We start from the raw sequence: 20365 nt of genomic DNA on the forward strand, positions 1-20365 counted from the left end.
TTCTTTGAGGAAGTAACAACCCGGGTGGATAAAGGGGAACCGGTGGATGTGGTATACTTGGACTTCCAAAAGGCTTTTGACAAGGTGCCACATAAGAGACTATTGCTAAAAATAAAAAATTATGGGATTGGGGGTAATATATTAGCATGGGTAGAGGATTGGCTAACAAATAGGAAGCAGAGAGTGGGGATAAATGGTTCATACTCGGGATGGCAACCGGTAACTAGCGGGGTTCCGCAAGGGTCGGTGCTGGGACCCCAGTTGTTCACAATTTATATAAATGATTTGGAGGAGGGAACCAAGTGTAATATATCAAAATTTGCGGACGATACAAAAATGGGAGGAAAAGTAGGGGATGAGGAGGATAGGAAGAGTCTGCAAAAGGATATAGATAAGCTAGGTGAGTGGGCAACAACTTGGCAGATGAAATTTAATACTAATAAATGTGAAGTCATTCACTTTGGGAAAAAAAATGATAGGGCAAGTTATTTTCTAAATGAGGAGGAGCTGCGTTGTAATGCAACGCATAGGGATCTAGGGGTATTAGTACATGAATCTCTAAAAGTTAGTATGCAGGTGCAGCAAGCAATCAGGAAGGCCAATGGAGTTTTGGCCTTTATTGCTTGGGGGATTGAGTATAAAAACACGGAGGTCTTGCTGCAGCTGTACACAGTATTAGTGAGACCACATTTGGAATACTGTGTACAGTTCTGGGGTCCATACTTAAGAAAGGATGTACTAGCCCTGGAGGCAGTGCAGCGAAGGTTTACAAGATTAATTCCTGCAATGAGGGGATTGACATATGAGGAAAGGTTAAGTAGGCTGGAACTCTACTCTTTGGAGTTTAGAAGAATGAGAGGCGATCTCCTTGAAACATATAAGATCGTGAGGGGCCTTGATCGGGTGGATGCACCGAGGATGTTCCCAATGATCGGGGAAACTAGAACTAGGGGACATAGTCGCAGAATAAGGGGGGGCTCTTTTAAAACTGAGATGAGGAAGAACTTCTTCACCCAGAGGGTGGTTAATTTATGGAATTCACTGCCCCAGGGAGCAGTGGAAGCAGAAACGTTAAATATATTTAAGTCTAAAATAGATGGTTTTTTAGCTGCCAAGGGGATAAGGGGCTACGGGGAGAGGGCAGGGATATGGACCTAGGCATGGTTAGTATAGTAAGACCTGAGTGATCTCCTGGACAAGTGTCGATCGCCTGGATTGGGGTCGGAGAGGAATTTCCCGGATTTTTTCCCCGAATTGGACCTGGGTTTTTATCCGTTTTTTTGCCTCCCCCAGGAGATCACGCGGTTCTTGGGGTGGAGACGGGTGATAGCGGTATAAAGGGGAGGGTAGTGTCTTGTGTTCTGTGTCTATTGTTTGTGGGTAAGTGTGTCTGTTTAGTGTTCAGCCATGAGCGAATGGCGGTGCGGGCTTGACGGACCTGGTGGTCTACTCTCGCACCTACTTTCTATGTTTCTAAAGGAATTGGCGGTAGTCTTTGTAGACCTGGCAAAGGCATTCGACTCCATCGGTCACAAAACGCTCACAGTTGGACTCAAGAGGATGGGTATACCGAACAGGTTCATTCACCTAGTGCAGAGTCTCTATACCGGCAACACAACGGTGATAGAGGGTGACAAGACCGCAACAGAGCCCATACCCATTAAAAGGAGAGTCAAACAAGGCGACCCAATCTCACCACTGTTATTCAACAATACTATGGACCCCCTGATATGCACATTGGAACAGGCACAGATGGGTGTCACGCTAACACATAAGAACAGGAGAATCAGCTGTTCTTCGCTCGCATTTGCCGACGACATAGCATTCCTCAGCGACTCCTACGCAGGAATGACGGCCAATATGAAAATCCTGCAGAATTTCTGCCAGAACACAGGTCTACAAATAAATATCAAAAAAACGGCCGGTTTCCACTGTAGACCATACAAGAAAACGTTCCTCTACAACACCCGGGAAAAGTGGAAAATCAATGGTGAACCGGTGAACCACATCGAACCGGGCGAGCTCGAGAAATATCTGGGAGCGCGAATAGACCGATGGGCAGGAGTAACTGAGGACAACTGGTCGGTAAAACAGAACACGTGGATTACGAGTCTGAAAGAGGCAGAACTCAAGCCGACACAGCAACTCGAAATCCTAAAAACGCATATGATTCCGAGGATTTACTACCACCTTATCCTCACGGAAGCATCACAAAACACCGTCATAAAACTGGACAATATCATTAAGAAGGCAGTGAATGAAATACTACATCTCCCTGCTGACACAACAGATGGAATACTATATTCCAAAAACAAGGACGGGGGCCTCGGATTACCAAAACTCGAAGTACAAATTCCATCTGCAATTATCCGGAAACTCGAGTCCCTAGAAAAATCAGAAGATGCAGTCATCTCGGCATCGTTCCAGTTCCGAGGTAATAACAACGTGGAGCACATAAACAAACTGAGAAACCTCAAAGTGCTAAGAGAAATAGAAGAATTTCTCGAACCCGCTCAATCGAATGACAACGAAGAGGAGGGCCTCTCAACCATTTGGGAAATGGAAGAAAGTACACCCGGAACTGAAGGAAACGCCAAACCCGTAAACAAATATGCGGAATGGCGCAAATGGGAGTTCGAAAAATGGACCAAGCTTTTGGCCCAGGGCCCCGGCATCCACTACTACAAGAACGACCCGACATCCAACACATGGCTGTATGGACATCATAAAATGAAAGTCTCTATTCATTAAGAGATTGCTACTGAGGTGCAACTTATACCCCACAAGATGCACCATTTCATACGGCCGCCCCAACATGGCCAAACTGTGCAGAAGGTGTGCAATGGCCAACTAAACATTGGCACACATCTCCGGACAATGTCTCGCAGTCAAAAACGCACGGATTAAGTGCCATAATAAGATCATGGACAAACTGAAGGCGCAGGTTGCTAAGCACGGATGGGCTGTACACATCGAACCGAGGTTCAGAACGGAGGATGGAAGACTATAGAAGCCCGACTTGATCTTTGTCAAAGGGCAGGAAGTGGCAGTGGTCGATGTGATAGTGAGGTACGAGAGCAACAATATGGAACTGGAGCGTGCGTGGAAGGAGAAGACCGAGAAATATGAGCATTTGAGGGGACAGATTGCCGAAGTGACTAAAGGGACGACGATCAAATTCTTTGGATTCGTAATGGGTGCTCGAGGAAAATGGCACGATTGGAACGACACCCTGATGGAATACCTGAAGATAGAAAAGTACAAATCCTTTGCAAAAAATTTGGCGGATCTCACAATTGCCCTTACATTGGACATTTTGCGGATCTTCAACGATCAATAATGGGCATACTGTCGGGGGGGGGGGGGAAACCCCCCCTAACCCTAACACTAACAGTTGGAGGGCACAATGACACATCAGATGATGTAAAAAAGACGGCTACCTGGACAAACACACTAGCCACTAGCCTCTCGAATGGTCGGCTCAGTTCCGTCACCCTTGCGGTGGTGGTCTTCCATGCTTGGTGAGCGATAAATTTCCAAATTGTCCTATTCATACTGAATCATCACGATCGAGTCAGCTATAAGATCGAGCCTGCCCAGACTGCGGGCCCAATCCTTGGTCCTGTGGTTTTCGCTACTGGTGGGAGTTTCTCCGTGGACGAGCCACGTAAAGACTCGAAATACACACTCGCTTAATGGGGGCCAAAACTGCTCAGAGAGAATTGGCAGTTGGATCGATTCTACGGTCAAAGTCCACAGGATACCTTGGATTGGAAAACCTAAATAGGTTGAGTGAACCTTCAGCTCAGCAAATGGGTGCTAGACCGAAACTAGCTACTATGGGAACATCCGTACAAACTCGAGATGGACCAGTGGACCAAGGAGAAGAGAATCAGGTTGGTCTATTGGCACTGTTGAATAAGCAATCGGAATTCAACGAGATTATAGCTCGACAAAATACCTCTCTCATTCTGCCACCAGTTGAAATTCCTACGTATGGTGGAGATCCTTTGGGGTATGAAACTTTCGTAAGAGCCATAGAAGAGGTATTAGAGACGAAAGTTAAGGATGAAAAGGAGCGCTTACGATTTCTGGTGAAGTACACAAAAGGAAGTGTGAAGGTGCTTGTGGAAAGTTGTCAGATGGAGCTACGCAACCAGGGCTATAATAAGGCGAGAAGATTACTAAAGGAACGTTTTGGTGATGAACAGAGGATTGCGAATGCATACATTCAAAAGGCCCATGCTTGGAAAGAAATCAAGCCAGAAGATGTGGATAAATTGAATGAATATGCAATATTTCTGAGAAGATGTTGCAGCTCGATGAAAAATCTTGGCTACATGGAGGAAATTAATCTTTCAAGTAATATGAGAATCATCATTAACAAGTTGCCCAGAAGAATGAGAGAAAAGTGGAGAGATAGGGCTGGTAAATTACGAGATAAGAGCAAACAAGTAGCCAGACTACCAGATCTGGTGGAATTTTTAGAAAGAGAAGTACGGTACATGTCAGATTCATGCAACGGGATTATTGAAGAAGCCAAGCCACTTGCAATTTATAAGGGTTCTACCTATGTCAAAACTAAACAAAAGACAGGGCCTAAGAAAAGCAATTTTGCTACCAATATAATACCTGAGAAGGTGTTGGGTGGTGCCAAAGAGGATGCACCGACCAGAAAGAACGAATTTTGTCCATTTTGTGATGAAGTAGGTCATACCATAAGATGGTGTCGTAAATTTAAAGACAAGAAATATGAAAAAAAGATGGACTTTTTAAAATGGAATGGAATCTGCTATGGATGTTTAAAGAAGGGGCACATGGTAAAGGACTGTAAGTGCCCAATAATTTGTGACAAATGTAAGCAGAATCATCCTGATGTGCTTCATACTGTAAAGAAAGAGCCAGATCTTACTGAGCAGAAAAAGGAGTCAGCGGATGTTAATGCTATCACCTCGCCTCAAGTAACTGCACATATTGGGGCCGGAGAGAAAGCATGCATTTTCTCTATTTTACCAGTACAAGTGAGAAATAGGGAAACTAATGTAGTGTTGCAAACATTTGCATTTCTGGATCATGGAAGTTCAGCTACTTTTTGCAGAGAATTTGATGAGAAGGTTGGACATTACTGGAGAGAAAGTTAAAATTCAAATGCGTACCATGAATAAAGAAAAGGATTACCATAGTTATTATATAACAAATATGGAGATATCCAGTTTGGATGAAGATAATTTTATTCCAATTTCAGAGGTTTTCACACATGAAACAATGCCTGTTGGTCGTCAAAATGTACCCAGATGTGAAGACTTACAGCAATGGCCTGAAATATGTCAAAATATCGAAGATAAATTCTGATATTGACTTACTTATTGGAACGAATGCTCTGAGAGCATTAGAACCTGTACAGATAATTAGGAGCCAAGGGGATGGACCGTATGCTATGAAGACCCTACTAGGATGGGTTATCTATGGCTCCTTGTGTAAGAATAAGGAAAGCACCAGCAAAATGAATTGCCGTGCTGTTGCTGTTAACCAAATATCTACAGGTAAATTGGAAAAGCTGTTAATGAAGCAATATAACCATGACTTCAATGAAAGTACCAGCCAGGAATATGAAGAAATGTCTAGAGAAGAATTAAAATTCTTAGATATTATGAACCATTCAGTTAAGATGAAAAATGGACATTATTGTTTGGATTTACCTTTCAAGCAAGAAAGTGTTAATTTACCGAATAATCGTTATATGGCTGAACAGCGTATTCAAGGTTTGAAACATAAGTTTGTTAAGAACACGAAATTTCAAGAGGAATATACATCCTTCTTACAGAATATGATTAATAATGATTATGCCGAAAGGATACCAACGAATCAACTATATCGAGATGATGGAGAGATCTGGTATATTCCGCACCATGGGGTGTACCACTCGAAGAAAGGGACATTGAGGGTGGTCTTTGACTGCGCGGCTGTCTTTAAAGGGACATCGCTTAACAGTGAACTACTGCAAGGTCCAGACCTTACTAACTCGCTCATTGGAGTTCTCATCAAATTTAGGCAAGAACCGATAGCTTTGATGGCTGATATCAGATCAATGTTTCATCAAGTGAAAGTAACTGGTAAACTTATTGATTACCTGTGATTCTTATGGTGGCCTGAAGGGGATGTGCAACAAGACCTTGTTGATTACCGAATGAAAGTACATCTTTTTGGAGCAGTGTCATCTCCAAGTTGTGCGAATTTCGCTTTGAGGAAAACCGCAGAGGATAATAAAGATTATTTCCCAGAGGAGGTAATTTCCACTTTGATAAATAATTTTTACGTGGACGATTGCCTAAAATCCATATCTACTGAGTTAGAGGCAATTCAAATGGTGAAACACCTAACCTCTCTCTGCCATAAGGGAGGATTTGTACTTACCAAGCGGGTCAGCAAGTCTTGCTGTTTTGGAAAGCATTCCACCAGATGACAGAGCAGAAGAAACCAAGGAGTTAGATTTAGACAAAGACAACTTGCCAATGGCACCGTATAATGGCGCCACAGACATAAACCGGCTAATGGAAGCCATTGAGCTAGAAGAGGTCGAAAAGACGATAAGCTCGATGAATACGAAAAGTGCAGCGGGACTGGACGGAATGAAGGTGGAACACCTTGAAAACATCATGGGTCAGGATGTGACACTAATACCTCGCCTCTTCTCTCTATGGCAGAAATTGGCATTCGTACCAACAGCCCTGAAAAGGAGTCGGACTGTGCTAATTCCTAAAACGGAGGATGCAGAACTCCTCAAGAACATCGACAACTGGAGGCCCATCACAATCGGGCCGATGTTGCTCCGGCTCTTCACAAAAATCATCGCGAAGAGACTGTCGGAAGCAGTAACGCTTAACCCTCGCCAGAAGGGATTTATAGCGGCCACCCCAGGATGCAATGAAAACATTGCGATCCTAGAAAATATCATGAAGGGGGCAAAGAGCAACAGAAAGGAATTGGCGGTAGTCTTTGTAGACCTGGCAAAGGCATTCGACTCCATCGGTCACAAAACGCTCACAGTTGGACTCAAGAGGATGGGTATACCGAACAGGTTCATTCACCTAGTGCAGAGTCTCTATACCGGCAACACAACGGTGATAGAGGGTGACAAGACCGCAACAGAGCCCATACCCATTAAAAGGAGAGTCAAACAAGGCGACCCACTCTCACCACTGTTATTCAACAATACTATGGACCCCCTGATATGCACATTGGAACAGGCACAGATGGGTGTCACGCTAACACATAAGAACAGGAGAATCAGCTGTTCTTCGCTCGCATTTGCCGACGACATAGCATTCCTCAGCGACTCCTACGCAGGAATGACGGCCAATATGAAAATCCTGCAGAATTTCTGCCAGAACACAGGTCTACAAATAAATATCAAAAAAACGGCCGGTTTCCACTGTAGACCATACAAGAAAACGTTCCTCTACAACACCCGGGAAAAGTGGAAAATCAATGGTGAACCGGTGAACCACATCGAACCGGGCGAGCTCGAGAAATATCTGGGAGCGCGAATAGACCGATGGGCAGGAGTAACTGAGGACAACTGGTCGGTAAAACAGAACACGTGGATTACGAGTCTGAAAGAGGCAGAACTCAAGCCGACACAGCAACTCGAAATCCTAAAAACGCATATGATTCCGAGGATTTACTACCACCTTATCCTCACGGAAGCATCACAAAACACCGTCATAAAACTGGACAATATCATTAAGAAGGCAGTGAAAGAAATACTACATCTCCCTGCTGACACAACAGATGGAATACTATATTCCAAAAACAAGGACGGGGGCCTCGGATTACCAAAACTCGAAGTACAAATTCCATCTGCAATTATCCGGAAACTCGAGTCCCTAGAAAAATCAGAAGATGCAGTCATCTCGGCATCGTTCCAGTTCCGAGGTAATAACAACGTGGAGCACATAAACAAACTGAGAAACCTCAAAGTGCTAAGAGAAATAGAAGAATTTCTCGAACCCGCTCAATCGAATGACAACGAAGAGGAGGGCCTCTCAACCATTTGGGAAATGGAAGAAAGTACACCCGGAACTGAAGGAAACGCCAAACCCGTAAACAAATATGCGGAATGGCGCAAATGGGAGTTCGAAAAATGGACCAAGCTTTTGGCCCAGGGCCCCGGCATCCACTACTACAAGAACGACCCGACATCCAACACATGGCTGTATGGACATCATAAAATGAAACAGTCTCTATTCATTAAGAGATTGCTACTGAGGTGCAACTTATACCCCACAAGATGCACCATTTCATACGGCCGCCCCAACATGGCCAAACTGTGCAGAAGGTGTGCAATGGCCAACTAAACATTGGCACACATCTCCGGACAATGTCTCGCAGTCAAAAACGCACGGATTAAGTGCCATAATAAGATCATGGACAAACTGAAGGCGCAGGTTGCTAAGCACGGATGGGCTGTACACATCGAACCGAGGTTCAGAACGGAGGATGGAAGACTATAGAAGCCCGACTTGATCTTTGTCAAAGGGCAGGAAGTGGCAGTGGTCGATGTGATAGTGAGGTACGAGAGCAACAATATGGAACTGGAGCGTGCGTGGAAGGAGAAGACCGAGAAATATGAGCATCTGAGGGGACAGATTGCCGAAGTGACTAAAGGGACGACGATCAAATTCTTTGGATTCGTAATGGGTGCTCGAGGAAAATGGCACGATTGGAACGACACCCTGATGGAATACCTGAAGATAGAAAAGTACAAATCCTTTGCAAAAAATTTGGCGGATCTCACAATTGCCCTTACATTGGACATTTTGCGGATCTTCAACGATCAATAATGGGCATACTGTCGGGGGGGGGGGGGGGGGAAACCCCCCCAAACCCTAACACTAACAGTTGGAGGGCACAATGACACATCAGATGATGTAAAAAAGACGGCTACCTGGACAAACACACTAGCCACTAGCCTCTCGAATGGTCGGCTCAGTTCCGTCACCCTTGCGGTGGTGGTCTTCCATGCTTGGTGAGCGATAAATTTCCAAATTGTCCTATTCATACTGAATCATCACGATCGAGTCAGCTATAAGATCGAGCCTGCCCAGACTGCGGGCCCAATCCTTGGTCCTGTGGTTTTCGCTACTGGTGGGAGTTTCTCCGTGGACGAGCCACGTAAAGACTCGAAATACACACTCGCTTAATGGGGGCCAAAACTGCTCAGAGAGAATTGGCAGTTGGATCGATTCCACGGTCAAAGTCCACAGGATACCTTGGATTGGAAAACTTAAATAGGTTGAGTGAACCTTCAGCTCAGCAAATGGGTGCTAGACCGAAACTAGCTACTATGGGAACATCCGTACAAACTCGAGATGGACCAGTGGACCAAGGAGAAGAGAATCAGGTTGGTCTATTGGCACTGTTGAATAAGCAATCGGAATTCAACGAGATTATAGCTCGACAAAATACCTCTCTCATTCTGCCACCAGTTGAAATTCCTACCTATGGTGGAGATCCTTTGGGGTATGAAACTTTCGTAAGAGCCATAGAAGAGGTATTAGAGACGAAAGTTAAGGATGAAAAGGAGCGCTTACGATTTCTGGTGAAGTACACAAAAGGAAGTGTGAAGGAGCTTGTGGAAAGTTGTCAGATTTGATGAGAAGGTTGGACATTACTGGAGAGAAAGTTAAAATTCAAACGCGTACCATGAATAAAGAAAAGGATTACCATAGTTATTATATAACAAATATGGAGATATCCAGTTTGGATGAAGATAATTTTATTCCAATTTCAGAGGTTTTCACACATGAATCAATGCCTGTTGGTCGTCAAAATGTACCCAGATGTGAAGACTTACAGCAATGGCCTGAAATATGTCAAAATATCGAAGGATGGAGCTACGCAACCAGGGCTATAATAAGGCGAGAAGATTACTAAAGGAACGTTTTGGTGATGAACAGAGGATTGCGAATGCATACATTGAAAAGGCCCATGCTTGGAAAGAGATCAAGCCAGAAGATGTGGATAAATTGAATGAATATGCAATATTTCTGAGAAGATGTTGCAGCTCGATGAAAAATCTTGGCTACATGGAGGAAATTAATCTTTCAAGTAATATGAGAATCATCATTAACAAGTTGCCCAGAAGAATGAGAGAAAAGTGGAGAGATAGGGCTGGTAAATTACGAGATAAGAGCAAACAAGTAGCCAGACTACCAGATCTGGTGGAATTTTTAGAAAGAGAAGTACGGTACATGTCAGATTCATGCAACGGGATTATTGAAGAAGCCAAGCCACTTGCAATTTATAAGGGTTCTACCTATGTCAAAACTAAACAAAAGACAGGGCCTAAGAAAAGCAATTTTGCTACCAATATAATACCTGAGAAGGTGTTGGGTGGTGCCAAAGAGGATGCACCGACCAGAAAGAACGAATTTTGTCCATTTTGTGATGAAGTAGGTCATACCATAAGATGGTGTCGTAAATTTAAAGACAAGAAATATGAAAAAAAGATGGACTTTTTAAAATGGAATGGAATCTGCTATGGATGTTTAAAGAAGGGGCACATGGTAAAAGACTGTAAGTGCCCAATAATTTGTGACAAATGTAAGCAGAATCATCCTGATGTGCTTCATACTGTAAAGAAAGAGCCAGATCTTACTGAGCAGAAAAAGGAGTCAGCGGATGTTAATGCTATCACCTCGCCTCAAGTAACTGCACATATTGGGGCCGGAGAGAAAGCATGCATTTTCTCTATTTTACCAGTACAAGTGAGAAATAGGGAAACTAATGTAGTGTTGCAAACATTTGCATTTCTGGATCATGGAAGTTCAGCTACTTTTTGCAGAGAATTTGATGAGAAGGTTGGACATAACTGGAGAGAAAGTTAAAATTCAAACGCGTACCATGAATAAAGAAAAGGATTACCATAGTTATTATATAACAAATATGGAGATATCCAGTTTGGATGAAGATAATTTTATTCCAATTTCAGAGTTTTTCACACATGAAACAATGCCTGTTGGTCGTCAAAATGTACCCAGATGTGAAGACTTACAGCAATGGCCTGAAATATGTCAAAATATCGAAGATAAATTCTGATATTGACTTACTTATTGGAACGAATGCTCTGAGAGCATTAGAACCTGTACAGATAATTAGGAGCCAAGGGGATGGACCGTATGCTATGAAGACCCTACTAGGATGGGTTATCTATGGCTCCTTGTGTAAGAATAAGGAAAGCACCAGCAAAATGAATTGCCGTGCTGTTGCTGTTAACCAAATATCTACAGGTAAATTGGAAAAGCTGTTAATGAAGCAATATAACCATGACTTCAATGAAAGTACCAGCCAGGAATATGAAGAAATGTCTAGAGAAGAATTAAAATTCTTAGATATTATGAACCATTCAGTTAAGATGAAAAATGGACATTATTGTTTGGGTTTACCTTTCAAGCAAGAAAGTGTTAATTTACCGAATAATCGTTATATGGCTGAACAGCGTATTCAAGGTTTGAAACGTAAGTTTGTTAAGAACACGAAATTTCAAGAGGAATATACATCCTTCTTACAGAATATGATTAATAATGATTATGCCGAAAGGATACCAACGAATCAACTATATCGAGATGATGGAGAGATCTGGTATATTCCGCACCATGGGGTGTACCACTCGAAGAAAGGGACATTGAGGGTGGTCTTTGACTGCGCGGCAGTCTTTAAAGGGACATCGCTTAACAGTGAACTACTGCAAGGTCCAGACCTTACTAACTCGCTCATTGGAGTTCTCATCAAATTTAGGCAAGAACCGATAGCTTTGATGGCTGATATCAGATCAATGTTTCATCAAGTGAAAGTAACTGGTAAACTTATTGATTACCTGTGATTCTTATGGTGGCCTGAAGGGGATGTGCAACAAGACCTTGTTGATTACTGAATGAAAGTACATCTTTTCGGAGCAGTGTCATCTCCAAGTTGTGCGAATTTCGCTTTGAGGAAAACCGCAGAGGATAATAAAGATTATTTCCCAGAGGAGGTAATTTCCACTTTGATAAATAATTTTTACGTGGACGATTGCCTAAAATCCATATCTACTGAGTTAGAGGCAATTCAAATGGTGAAACACCTAACCTCTCTCTGCAATAAGGGAGGATTTGTACTTACCAAGCGGGTCAGCAACAGTCGTGCTGTTTTGGAAAGCATTCCACCAGATGACAGAGCAGAAGAAACCAAGGAGTTGGATTTAGACAAAGACAACTTGCCAATGGAAAGGGCACTGGGACTGCACTGGTGCGTGGAAACAGATGTGTTTAAGTTTAAATTGTCGATTCAGGAATGACCATGCACAAGAAGGGGTATCTTATCTGTGATTGGTTCAGTATACGATCCTTTGGGATTTCTTGCACCATTTACACTGCTAGCCAAGTTAATTTTACAGAATCTGTGTAGAGAAAAACTTGGTTGGGATGAGAGTATAACTCAAACATCCTCGCACAGTTGGGCAGAATGGTTAAAAGACCTCCACAAAATTTCAAAGTTTAAGTTAGATCGGTGTATAAAGCCTAAAACCTTTGGTAAAATCGGAAATGCACAACTGCATTACTTTTCGGATGCCAGCGAAAGTGGTTATGGGACTGTTTCATACTTAAGACTACAAAATGTAAACAAAAGAGTGCATGTTGCATTCTTAATGGGAAAAGCCAGAGTAGCACCAATGAAGCAAATGACGATTCCCAGAATGGAACTTACAGCAGCAGTCTTAGCTGTTAAAATTGACATAATGCTGAGAAAGGAACTGCAATTTCAACTGGAAGAATCTACCTTCTGGACCGATAGCAGTACGGTTTTGAAATACATTAACAATGAAAACAAATGTTTTATGACATTTGTTGCAAATAGAGTTTCCTTTGTACTAGGAGCTACTAATGTTTCTCAATGGAGATATGTTAATACAAAGGAAAATCCTGCGGATGAAGCCTCTAGGGGACAACAGCAAATTGCTTTCTTAATAACAAGAGATGGATCAATGGGCCAAAGTTTCTTAGTAAGCCAAGTAGAGAATGGCCAAAGCTTGAACTCGGATTTGAAATCTCTACAAAAGATCCGGAAATTAAACAAAACATTTCGGTGAATGTGATTGAAAAAAACTCGTATGACACCGTGAATAATTTAATTACCCACTTTTCATCATGGAATAAATTGATAACATCGGTAGCCTGGTTTCTTAAAATAAATACAAGATTGTTGATGAAGATTCGGGAAAAGAAACAAATAACAGAAAGTATCTTGGAGGAGAATCCTGAGGAAAGGGAAAAGGAGATCAAAGTCCAGATGCAAGTTTTTGAAGCTTCGCATAGTCTATGTCTTGATGATCTCCTCAAAGCAGAAAATGCGATCATTTCTTTCTGTCAAAGACAGAAATACAAAGAAGAGATATTAACATTGCAAGCTGGAGTAGAGGGGGTAAAAAGAAGTAGTCAATTGTATAAGCTCGACCCAATCTGGGAAGATCTTCTGCGGATGGGTGGGCGCCTAAACAGATTGGCAATGCCTGAAGAAATGAAACGTCCTATCATTCTCGCTAAGGACTTTTACATAACGACATTATTATTACGGCATATTCATGAACAAATTGGGCATGGAGGAAGAAATTACATGCTATCCCAACTTCGTAAAAAATATTGGGTTACCAGGGCTAATTCAGCAGCAAGAAAGATAATAAAAAATTGCATCATATGCACGCGAGAGCGTGGGAAACTTGGTATACAGAAGATGGCAGACTTGCCTGTGGAGAGGATCACTCCAGACAAACCTCCATTCACGGATGTGGGGGTGGATTATTTTGGTCCTATGGAGGTTAAGAGAGGACGTAGCCTTGTGAAAAGATATGGTGTGATCTTCACTTGTATGGCAAGTAGAGCGGTACATCTTGAAGTTGCATCTACACTCAACACGGACTCATGTATTCAAGCATTAAGGAGATTTATTTGTCGACGGGGTCAAGTTACTTCGTTAAGATCGGATAATGGTTCAAATTTCGTTGGAGCGGATAGGGAACTAAAAAAGGCACTCAAAGACTTAAATCAGGATAAAATCCAATATACTATGCTTCAACAAGGCATAAAATGGAACTTTAATCCTCCAATGGGTTCCCATCATGGCGGTATTTGGAATGATTAATTCGTATAGTACGAAATGTGCTGCGCTCCGTTCTTAGTCAACAAATTTTGGATGATGAAGGGTTACAAACTCTGTTTTGTGAAATTGAGGCGATTTTAAACGATCGACCTATTACGAAAAGTTCTGATGATCCTAATGACCTGGAAGTACTCACACCAAATCATATTCTTCTGCTGAAAACCAATCCAACACTTCCACCTGGGCTTTTTGTAAAAGAGGATTTGTATATGAAACGTAGATGGAAGCAAGTACAATATATGGCAAACCTTTTTTGGAGGAGATGGATACAAGAGTATTTGCCTTTAATTCAAGAACGACAACGATGGCTAAGGATTAAAAGGAACGTTGTTCCAGGCGACATTGTGTTGGTGGCTGACTCTACAGCATCTCGAGGTTCTTGGTTAATGGGAAGAATACTAGAAATCATGCCTGATGTTCAGGGTTTGGTGCGTATGGTGCGACTGAAAACAAAAAACAATGTTTTAATAAGACCAATAACTAAGTTGTGCTTGCTTCTAGAAGGCGAAAGCAAAGATGGAAGAGTCGATAAAGAATTGTGATTGCAGATATATAGTGCATGCTATTTTTTCCTCGTTAATAATAATAATAATAAATTTTATTTATGGGCGCCTTTCAAGAGTCTCAAGGACACCTTACAAAAATGTAGCAGGTAGAGGAAAAACATGTAAGGGGAATGAAATAAATAGTAGATACATGACTAGTACACAAAGTAAAGACAGAATACTGGTTAGTATCCACGCCTAGCACGCGGGAGATCGGGGTTTGATTTCCCGACGAGGAGCTACAGGGTTCTATTCCCTGATCTTTTGATTTTGATTTTGATGTATGTTAAGCCTTTATGGCCACTTTTTTGATGTTTATTGGTAATTGCCTCATTATGTATTCGGAACAATTAGGGGCTGGTATGTAGTGGCCATTTGGCCTGTTTTGCATGTCATTGTGGATGGCATGTTCCTTTAAATTTTAGACTGCCCGTTATAATGTGGGTGGGATTTATGACGTGTCTTTGGGCGTGTTTATGCAGCTTAACTGCTTGCGTGGTAGTTTAGTTGGTTAGATTAGTTTTGGAGTGAAGAGGGAGAAGGTTAATCCTTCGAACATGTCAAGCCACATGTCGAGCATGTCAAGCCACATGTCAAGATCATGTGAAGCATGGAGACACGAGGAGTTTTCTAGTATCTGAAGTAATGAGCTGGAGTTCGAAGAAGATTGTCGGAACAAGTCGGAAAACCTTGGATGTATCTTACTGTTTTATATCTACAATAAAGAAAATATTCATTAAAAGACTGTGTGCTGAAGCTTTATGAAAGGAGAAGCTCTGAAGGTCTCTGGGGCAGCTTGCATGCGTACCGAAGATATTCCCCTTATCCCGTCTCACCCAATTAGTGGCTAGGGAATTAATTTCCTGAAAGATTTGAAAAATCTGCCGCTACATTAACTACTCTCCAATCTTGCAGTACTTCACGCAGGGCACAGGAAGAAATAAAATTCTCCACCAGGGTCCCAGCAAATTGTTCCCACACAACCCTCAACCGCTTAAGGACAGGCGTCAGACGCTATGGAGAAGCAATGAAGAGGTGGGGCCTCGTGGACAGCACCTCCTGCGAGTGTGGGGACCCAACACAGACAGTGTAGCACAAAGTCACCAGTTGCCCCAAACACCGGTCACCGAATGGTGAACGAGGTCTGATGGACCTGGACGATGACACGTTGGCCTGGCTCGCCTCAACGGAGCTGCAGGTCTAAAAGACATGACAGAAACATAGAAAATAGGTGCAGGAGTAGGCCATTCCGCCCTTCAAGCCTGCACCGCCATTCAGTATGATCATGGCTGATCATCCGATTCAGTATCCTGTACCCGCCTTCTCTACACACCCCGATCCCTTTAGCCACAAGGGCCACATCTAACTCCCTCTTAAATATAGCCAATGAACTGGCCTCAACTACCTTCTGTGGCAGAGAATTCCACAGATTTACCACTCTCTGTGTGAAAAATGTTTTTCTCATCTCGGTCCTAAAAGACTTCCCCCTTATCCCCAAACTGTGACCTTTGTTCTGGACTTCCCCAACATCGGGAACAATCTTCCTGCATCTAGCCTGTCCAACCCCTTAAGAATTTTGTAAGTTTCTATAAGATCCCCCCTCAATCTTCTAAATTCTAGCAAAGAAGAAGAAGAATCTCATAACTGTCAATACCTCTTAAATGGTATATGTCGATAGTTTTCAGGACATCACTATCGTCTTCTGTCAATTCCCTAACTTTCATGACATTCTCTAGAGTAAATACAGATAAGAAGTAGACACTTAAGACCTTATTCATCTTGGGTGCTCCCACACATAGATGCTCCCACTGATCCTTAAGGGGACCTATGCTCTCCCAGTTTCTTCTTTTACTTTTAATATACTTGAACAACCTTTTAGGAACTCTTTCAACACACCTGCCAAGGAGAGTGGTGAGTTGTGGAATTCTCTGCCTCAGAGGGCGGTGGAGGCTGGTTCTCTGGATGCTTTCAAGAGAGAGCTAGATAGGGCTCTTAAAAATAGCGGAGTCAGGGGATATGGGGAGAAGGCAGGAACGGGGTACTGATTGGGGATGATCAGCCATGATCACATTGAATGGCGGTGCTGGCTCGAAGGGCCAAATGGCCTACTCCTGCACCTATTGTCTATAATCTGCCATTCCATCCTCCCTTAACGAATCCCATTGTCAACAGCCTCTCACATCAACTTCCAGCTCTTATAGCCCTGGTGTCCGCATTCATTACCATCCAGCAGCAGTCTCTACCCACCTCCACCTGGTTAGATTTGGCTATTTTCCTTTTTCCATTTCACCCACCTGCCTTTGTTTTGTTTCAGGACCTAATAAACTCACAGCCATAGATTCAGGAATAAATCCATTAACATTATTTCATTTCCCCTTTCCCTCACAACAGCAATGGTGCCACTCAAAACATGCCGCAGAAAATGGAATAGAATAAAACTGAAGACAAAAAACAAGGACAAAATGGAAAGCTGACGAAAAAAGACTGAGAAAAGGTAACATTGAAAACCAGAGAAAAATAAAAACAAAGAATGAAAAAAGAGAACCAATGCAAGGGCAGGGAAAAAGAAGAGGCTGAGATAAAGGAAATGAAGCAAGATCACCTCAGACTTGCGATGATATACTGAAGAAAGCATTATAAACTGTCTGCACACCAGGAGAAATAATGAAAGAAAGCAAAGTTCTGAGGGTAAAGGCAAAAGGAAATCAGATTATGTAATGTTCCGATGAAAAAGTAAGGAGATGCTGGAAAAATACCACAGATAGAATTCTCTTTGGTCACAGTTATGATAAAGTTGGGCCCATTACCCCTTATATTTGAAAGTTGCGAGATAAACCAGTCGAAAAACTGCAGGGAAAACAAGAAACTGATGATAAATAAGGTATTTTGGGCATTATCTAGAGACACATACTAAGGCCAGCCAATTAAAAGAAATTTGATGCAATGTATCTTAGTCATCCCTGAGCTAGGAGTTTGCAACCATTTTTGTAACAGTAAACATTTGATCAATTAATGCTGAACCTAATCAAACCTGTTTAGATTGAAATGCAAAGAGTAGGAAGGTGACTTGCTTGTAAGAAGCAAGTACACTTTATCTAAAAGTATATCATCTGCATTACTGTGTTTAAGAAGGAACTGCAGATGCTGGAAAATCGAAGGTACACAAAAAAGCTGGAGAAACTCAGCGGGTGCAGCAGCATCTATGGAGCGAAGGAAATAGGCAACGTTTCGGGCCGAAACCCTTCTTCAGACTGCATTACTTGCTGACTTCCCTAACTAGCCAACCAGGCATGAAAGGTTAAAATAAAATCTCAAGCTCGTTCTATGCATTTCCCAGAAGCTGGACCGAATTATCATCGGCAGACTTTTGGGAGCTTGAGACCTGGTACCTGTCCTTTCAGCTGAAGAATGATGTATGCACTGAGGAAATGCAAAGGAGGAGTGCAGGAAGGACAAAGGAACAATTCCACTATGTGCCAAAACAAAGAAGGTCATTAGGCTTCACTCAGATCATTTTCCAAATGTTAGTGAAAAAAAAAGTGAATTTGACATTGCTTGTCCTCTGCACAAGCAATATACGAAATAGGAGCAGGATTAGGACATGTGGCACCTGTGTTAGCTCCACAATTCAATAAAATCATGACAGATGTGATCTTGGCCACAGCTTTGCTTTCTGCATGTTTCACCTAATTCAACTCATGATAGAGAACAATCTGACAATGCCAATCATGAAAGTATTCAATGATCTAACCACCACAGTTCTAAGAGGTAGAGAACTGCAAAGATTTACAACAATCTGAGAGGAGAAATTCCTTCAAATCTCCATCGTAAACAGATGGCCATTTACTCTGTAACATTGTCACCTTTGCTTTAAATACCAACAGTATTCAACTTTGTTTAACTCCATCAGAATATTATACTTTTCAATAAGATCATCTCTTTATCTTCTAAATTCTCTCAAGTATTGGTTCATTGAAATAAGTAGCAGTAGTAGTAGTAGTAGGAGGCCCCTCTCGGTCATGACTGACCATGGGTGATGCATCCTGGTTGGATGCAAGCCTGGGCAATGTCATATGGAGGACAGGCTGTTGCCCATGCAGCACGTCCCCCCTCTCCACGTCGCTGATCGATCCAAAGGGACAGCAGGGCCATTACAGTTTGGCACCAGTGCCGTCACAGGAGCTGCCAGAGCGAGGTTGTAGACAATGATGAACTACCTTAGGGGCTCCGACTCCGGATTTTCTTGAGGTTTACTCCTGGAGCCTTTTCCATGACTGGATATGGCCACAAGGCAGTGGAGGCTTTAGATCAGAGTTTTCCCTCTCCTGATGGACTGCCTTCCCAGGCTGATGAGCCCCATCTGCCCGAGACTCATGGGGGCGGGAGTGTCTACCTTCCCGTGCAGGTCTACAGCACCTGCCCATTGCCCAGGTGAGACCTTACTCTTTAGTACATAATTTCTCCAGTCACAGACTATAGAAATTATCCTTAAAAGTATAGCCTTTGAAAAGTAAATTCTGCATCTTTGGGACTCTGGTGGAGGCAGATTATCAGATTTACTAGACTATTAATCTCGGACAATTAGACTCCTAATACCCAAATATCTATAAAGATTTGTGAAATGGGTGGAGAGTCAGCAAAAACCCTGGTTTCCTGTTTTAAGCAGCTACCCAGTATACATTGTATAATCAGCTGCTCTGCTTTTACATTCTCAGACCCTCTGTGCATTAATCAGTGTCACTTGCAAGGAAATAAATCATTTGTGAAAGAATGCTACTTCCCTGTGGACACAAAGGCAATGTACAGATTTAGAAACAAAATCCACTCTTGGTTTTGACAACTACTGCATGTTGCATTTGACTTCCTCTAATCTGGAACAAAAAGGAAAGATATTTGCTAATTCTCATTAAAGTAAATGACCTCTTAAAAGAAAATCTAAAAACTTAAACATAAATTATGGGCAACACTAAATACATATTAAGTTAACATAGAAGTTGCTTAGAATGTATATGTTATTTTGAAAGGGTGGATAAATCGATTAGGAAAGTTTACACCCCAGCGGTATGAACATTGACTTCTCCAATTTCAGATAGTCCTTGCTTTCTCCCTCCTTCCCCTCCCCTTCCCAGCTCTCCCACAAGCCTAGTCAGCGCCTCTTCCTTTCATTTTCCCGCCCCCCCCGACATCAGTCTGAAGGGTCTCGACCCGAAACATCGCCTATTTCTTCTCTCCATAGATGCTGTCACCCGCTGAGTTTCTCGAGCATTTCTGTCTACCTTCGATTTTTCCAGCATCTGCAGATTTTTCTTAAACATGAAAGTTGCACCAAGCAAGTGTGTTGCAGTGCATTCATCCAGTGCATTCTGTTCCCCTATCCTGCATGAGAGAGTGAATCAGATTGCATGGACAATGCATTGCAATGACACAAATTGGACTTTCAAAATGGTATCATAGCTGTGCATGAATTCATTGGTAGACATAGATCATTAAGGCTTGTTGCAGGGGTTCAACAGGACATGAAGCACTCGAGTAATACGTCAGGCAGCACCTCTGGGGAACATGGATAGGTGATGTTTCGGCTCAAGACTTTCCTCAGACTGATTGTGTGTGGAGGGGGGGGTGGG

General features: G+C 42.5%; 1 protein-coding gene and 1 non-coding gene across 9 annotated transcripts in view; both read right to left on the reverse strand.

The window, feature by feature from the left end:
* rims2 (regulating synaptic membrane exocytosis 2) overlaps positions 1-20365 on the reverse strand; it is a 922071-nt gene that overhangs the window by 315489 nt on the left and 586217 nt on the right. The window lies entirely within an intron of this gene.
* Positions 19157-19245, reverse strand: LOC116972624. The gene has a single exon (XR_004411832.1). It is a non-coding gene; the product is annotated as a small nucleolar RNA U3 (small nucleolar RNA).

The sequence above is a fragment of the Amblyraja radiata genome, chromosome 4 (assembly GCF_010909765.2).
Source record: "Amblyraja radiata isolate CabotCenter1 chromosome 4, sAmbRad1.1.pri, whole genome shotgun sequence".
NCBI lineage: Eukaryota > Metazoa > Chordata > Chondrichthyes > Rajiformes > Rajidae > Amblyraja > Amblyraja radiata.